This window comes from Hemiscyllium ocellatum, chromosome 37 (genome assembly GCF_020745735.1).
Source record: "Hemiscyllium ocellatum isolate sHemOce1 chromosome 37, sHemOce1.pat.X.cur, whole genome shotgun sequence".
NCBI classification, from domain to species: Eukaryota; Metazoa; Chordata; class Chondrichthyes; order Orectolobiformes; family Hemiscylliidae; genus Hemiscyllium; species Hemiscyllium ocellatum.
The window spans coordinates 20,673,225-20,679,486 of record NC_083437.1 but is presented as its reverse complement, the minus strand read 5'-3'; the positions used below and the strand labels follow the sequence as shown (position 1 = coordinate 20,679,486).

At 41.2% G+C, this 6,262-nt stretch overlaps 1 protein-coding gene across 10 annotated transcripts in view; it reads left to right on the top strand.

Moving 5' to 3' along the window:
* Window positions 1-539: 539 nt before the first annotated feature.
* Window positions 540-6,262, top strand: part of foxj3 (forkhead box J3) — a 156,770-nt gene continuing 151,047 nt past the window's right edge. For 9 of the 10 annotated variants that reach the window (XM_060852480.1, XM_060852473.1, XM_060852479.1 and 6 more), the window contains exon 1: window positions 555-756. The gene's annotated coding sequence lies outside the window, so the exon portion shown is untranslated. Of the gene's footprint in view, window positions 757-6,262 lie in introns of all 10 variants that reach the window. The other variant, XM_060852471.1, reaches the window with a different exon arrangement.

Below are 6,262 nucleotides of genomic sequence, written 5' to 3'. Positions count from 1 at the left end.
GTAAGATGAAAAGTTTTGCCAAGAGTAATTTTTCAGCAATATTCAAATATAGAATATACGTAAACCCTTGTATTTATGTTGTGCATATCAGAATTGAAATGCGTCCCAACCTCATTACAGTCACTCACTTCTTTCGAGGTTTGCTCACGTTGTCATGAAGCTATATGGCTGAGCAAATAATTAAGCATTGAAACTAGAATATGTAACAAATGAGTTATACCATGTTAGTTGGTTAGTTACATTATTGACCTTCCATTGCTATTAAAACAATAGATGACAATTCGAGGGCAACAATCTTTTTTTTCACATTAAGTAGGATAATACTAATTTCATTTCAGCTTTTTCTGCCTTCCCACACCAGTTTGTGCGAAGGTAAGTCGTAAACCATGAGTTGGGTATCTTGCTGATTGACAGCAGTGTTCACCCGCTCTTCTTTCCCCGCAGCGGAGGTATCGCTGCGTGCCTGGTGTTGGGGTCGGTCCACCGGGCGGGCGGAGCGGTACACGCGGGGTTGGCGAGTCCCGGCGCTGGAAGTAGTTCCGGGTGTAGGCCGAGCCTGGTTCGGAGACGGACGGAGACTGGGAACGGGGGAGTGTGAGCAGGAACGGCACGGTGAGCGGCTCCGGCATCCCACCATCAAACAGCAGCGGCGGGGAGGGGGGGAGGGGGGAAGGGCGGACGGAGAGGAGGAGAAACCGGGCCTCCACCTCCTCCCCAGAGCGACGCTCGGAGGCCAAGCGGCAGCGGTGGGAGAGGGTGAGTCTGACAGAGGAGGGGGGCTGAGCCCCGGGGAGTGGCGCCCAAACTCGAGCCTCTTCCCTGGGGCTGGGAACCCCGCGGTAGGCAGCAGGACGGGGAGAGCCCGAGTCGGAGTACCTCAACCCTGACCGTACCCAACCATCGATAACCGAGGGCCTAAAATAGACCTTGAGGCCCAGGTTTGGGGAACAGACCGCTCACTAGGCCTGGAATACAAGCGGCTTCCCGGGGCCTGGCGGCGAAGCGGCTCTGACAGGCCTGACGGGATCTGGCATCGGGAAAAAAGCCGGGAATGGCTAATCCTGGAGCGGCGGTCCAAGACTGCTGTCTAATGATTAATTTTGATCATTTTACCTTCAGTGGACTGATGAAGTGGGATGAAATCCGAGACATCTTGTTTGCTTAATTTTAGCACATGAAATGGTGGGATTTCAATGTAAAACATCATTTTGTAATGCCCATATTGTTCACAAATGTTGTATGTACGTGTGAGGTTTGATAGGTATCTCCAAGTCTCCTGATTATGAATAATCCAGGATAGAGACTTCGGTTTGGTGATATAATGACGGGTGTGTGAAATACTCGCCCTGTGCCCTCTTGGATTGTGAAACATCCAACTGTACCATCTGGATTTTGCCCTTTGCAACTTGGCATGTGTGAAGACTTGATTTTAAACTGTGGGGTGAAGTACAGATCTTGTCTATCATGATGGCATCATTGAGATCAATTTGAGATGAACTGAAATATTGTAGATTGTGAAATTGTTTGAAAAGTTATAAATTTCTACCTCTTATTTGACCTAACTAAATTTCACTCAGTTTTCTGGTATGGATTGATTCTCAATGCATGGCATGTACTTTGCACAGTAAGTGTCAAAGTGAAATTGTTCAGTGTTTATGGAACATACATTTTGGTTCACTGCTGTTTTGGATGTTGAAAGGCGCTGTTATCTTTGGGTCTCTGGTACCTTGTAAACAAAAGTTTTGTGAAATCTTGTGTTGTGATTTTATATTGATGAGTGTGTGAGAAATTCTGTACAGGCATAACAAAACATTTTCTCTCCAATTATTCATTGTGATGGTGTATTGTATCCACCTTATTTAGCTAAAGGTCTGAATAATGACTTATTTTGCATATGATGGTAAAAATAGAACCATGCAGTAATGTTGGATTATTCTGTCTTGAATTTTCTGTTTTCTGGAGTGTTGACTTTTATTGAGGTAGCAAACAGGTTGAATTAGTCTTCTCTTTTTTCGAGCTTGGTGGTGGCCACTGAGCAAGATAGTCAGACTTGAGAACCATTGGTCTGCAAACCTTCTGTTATAGTGGACAGAATTCAAAGGGAAATGAATTTTGAAATTCTGCTTTAATGAGTGCACTGTTTACTTGCTTAGTTTTGTTAATTCTCCACTGCTCTCCAATGTTTCCTGCTGCTGCTGCTGAGGTATATTTTTTCTCGTCACAATTCAAGTGCTGTACGTCAGCCCTGGCCATAGTTGATGTCAACTTGTGCACACTTCCAGTAGAGGTCACCAGATAGGCCTCAGTGAAAACAAATCAGATACTATCAGAGGACAGTAATTCCTCTCCCCCCTTAGATTAGGAAACTCAATATAGCCTGAAAATCAAATTTATGGTCACTGGGTTTGTCATGTTTTGTATGTTGATTTTGATCATTTGGATACCCTTAAGGGTAAATTAAATACATCAAAGTCTTAAGTATGTTCTCTTAAACTGAAGTTATAACTTAAATGTTTAAGTACAAAGTTCCTTCACATTGATATTTTGGTTGGAATATCCAGGTAAATTTGAAGAACTGAAGAACAGAGAGAGATAAAGAATCTCAGGTGAACACGGACTCTTATAATTTAGGTGTTATTTCAGATGTTCATATAGTCATAAAGTGTTCTTTCTCTTTTACCATCCCAAAATTAAAACACAGGCCGCTTTTTCTGAAACTCACCTGAAATTTATGATCCTTTTCCTGCTCACTGTACTATGTGGCTGCTTTGTGATTAAGCTCGAGGCTCTCTGATCTTTGTTCCACTGACTTTACACAGCAAACAGTGTGACCCATCTGACTCTATATTCTAAAATTTTGAGTCTCAATCTCTTTTTGAAGGGGGTTTCCAGTGATCTTGGGCCTGTCATTTGGCCATTTGGACTGAGAATCATTTACCATAGCTTTTTAATGAGCCAGGTGATCAATGAATGCAGTTGTGACAACGCTGCATCCTCTCTGTATTGTACTTTGGAATCTTAAGGGTTTTTCTATCCTTTTGCAGATGTCCACGGGAAGTAAGCATTGTTATCTGGCGGTTTTGCATTGTTGATATGAGGTCGACCTTCAATTTGAGGAGTATCTCAAGTGCTGAAATAAATTAAATTGTTACCCTTTTGTTTTCTTAGTTAAATTTATTGAGTTTCTGTGTGAGAAGAACGCATTTTCTCAATTTTATTCTGCTCTTTCCTTTGCAAAAATCTGTGGGTCATTTGATTACATTGAAAATTTTAATCAATGTGTTGTCACCAAGTCCATGTATAGTGTGGTGAATGCACTGTTCTTGCAGATGGTTGCAGGATTTCCAGGTTGCTGCAATATGTGTGTAAGTAATTGGAATAAAAAGTAGTTTGAGAGCCTAATTACCCTGAAACAGGGTAGTTGGAATTCTTTTATATTTTTACAATTGTGTAATGTTCACGGTTTCTTCAGTGAAAGAAGCTTTTTGTGTTTAATTCATAAAATTCATGTTTTCAGTTATGAATTCATACATCGTGAGCTTGACACCTTTGTTTGTGTCTCAGCAAATTTCTGATCATCTGTCCTAGTGTCTCGTTATTTGGCTCAATGTTTCATGTAGCTTATGTAGCCTTTTTTTTCTCAGCTTTATGGGTTTGTCTGTGAGGTTTTAGCTTCTTGGTGTGTTATGGTGAGTGAGCCTTAGACAGTGACCTTTCTTCATTCAACCTTTACAGTGACTGCCCCGAGTTTTGATGCAACCTTCTGTATGTAATCTTGGGCTTTGGAATCAGCCTAATGCACTCATCAATTTTTTATGATGATTGACAAGCATAATTTAGGGATGGTAAAAGTGTATTTCTGGTAAAGGAAGACAGACTGTTCGTCTGTTACTATGGCCAGGTTAATATTCAAAGGTAAGTATGCCTGACTAGTGAACAGGCGGATGATCGATGCCTGACTATTTTCCTTTCCCGCTAATCTGGAACCACCAAATCCAGTTGTAGTTAGTTAATTGTCTTTGCTGAAGTTGAAATAGCTTACCTAGAAACAAACTAGAATTGAATCTACATTCTGGTTTGTAGCTTACCTGTACAGTGTTTTGTGTTGCTGTAAAAACGCAGCAGGAGGAAGAGCACCTCATCTTCCGCCTAGGAACCCTCCAACCACAAGGGATGAACTCAGGTTTCTCCAGTTTCCTCATTTCCCCTCCCCCCACCTTGTCTCAGTCAAATCCCTCGAACTCAGCACCGCCTTCCTAACCTGCAATCTTCTTCCTGGCCTCTCCGCCCCCACCCCTACTCCGGCCTATCACCCTCACCTTGACCTCCTTCCACCTATCGCATTTCCAGCACCCCTCCCCCAAGTCCCTCCTCCCTACCTTTTTATCTTAGCCTACTGGACACACTTTCCTCATTCCTGAAGAAGGGCTCTCCTGCTTGATTCTCCTGCTCTTTGGATGCTGCTTGACCTGCTGCATTTCTCCCTGTACAGTGTTTTACCAACTGAGCTGCACTAGCAGAGTGTTCAGTGCTTAGTTTTAATAAGATTGCAGGTTCTAGTTTCTTTTTAAAATTAAAATGTGCATAAAATTATCATTCTGTTGCTAAAGGTGTTTCTTGGTAGACACTGCCCCTCCTATATCATAGATTTGTGTGCTCTCAGCTTATTTTGATAACTTGTACCCCTTGTGTTTTGTCATTCTTGTCATGATAATTTGGAGTGATTTGTTCTTCATCTATTTTGAGTTGATTCTGCTGAATTGAATATATGGCAACTAAAATTTGAACATATTGCTAGGATTTAAGTTAAAGGAATTAGGTTGCACAAGTCAAGTAAAGAGGGTAAAACAGGGAACTTCTTTTACTTTTTAGTTGGTGTGAATTGGATTGTAATGTGTTTTTTCATGAATGCCTACATAATACTCTGCTGGACCTGGGGAAGAAAGCATTAACAAGTTACATTTCTGTTCTTAAAGAAGTAACATCAAATCATGAAGAGGCTGTGACTGGATCTGAGACTCTAAGGGTGCTGTCTTGGATCTGAACTGATCTTTGGCAGAGTGTAATCTTGTGTCTTTGCCAAGATTGCCCATGGTGATTCAGAACCTGCTGCATTTCCAGCTGGCTTGGCTCATTCCTGGGTGCTGGAATGATGGACCTGTCACTAGAGCCTGTGATCTTCCTAATGTTGGTCCGGATAATCCTGGTCAAACTTCTACAATGCCCCTATGAATGCAAATGCTAATAAGCCTTGGCTAATATTAAACTGCATCTAAATTCTCTGGGTTCATCTAACTCATTGGACATTGAGAGTGCACACACCATACCGGATCAAAAAAGGAAGCTTTATGTATATTTTTTTCAGGTATATCAAATTGATGGTTTTCAATCTGCCGCATACTAGGCTGACAAAAAAGAATGGGCTACTTTTTGGAAGACTTCAGAAATGGATATGTCTATAATGCTTTTAAGTTGAAGGATGAGTTTATTTGTGCACACACTAAGATTCTTCTGTGGATTAAGATCTATTCTACACATTGCCCTAAAGTTAAATGCTGCTTTTTTAAAAAAAATCTTGTGGTTCTGCAGTGTGTTTAAATAGCTAAATGCTGCTGACAGTTGAGTGATTTATGACATATTGGGACCTATATCTACTACTTCAGTTCTATTGATGTGATTTCATAATTTGAGACCAAGATGATAGTGTTAGAGAAATTATTTAATCCTGTTCCCACCTGCTTTTCTTGTGTCAGACAGACTTCAAGCTGCATGTTTTGAATCGATCTTTCAATTAAAGTTAAGCTACCCGAAACAGTATGTGACCACATGTTGTGATCCCAAGAAGAAATGACCAAAGTTGCAGTTTAAAGTTCCACCTGAATTGGTACTTCTATTGGAAATGCATACGAGAGAAAAGTTGAGGGACTTGAATTCATGGCATGTAAAGATTATTGACTATGACTTTGTAAACCCTTTGCTAGGTGAGTGAAGAGAAAGGGAGTGACAAAACTGACTGGATTTGGAGCATTAACTCTTTTCCTATAACTGCAGAAGTTTTACTAAGTCTGCATTATATATAGCAGACTTCAGCCAGAAGTGATGAGTGGAAGGTCCATCTTGACCTCCTCTGGACATACCCAGCATCGGAGATACCAGTTAATTCAGTTCACTCCACATGATGTCAAGTAATGGCTGAAGGCACTGTTTACTGCAATGATTATGGGCCTTGACCATATTCTGACAGTACGATTGAAAACACTGA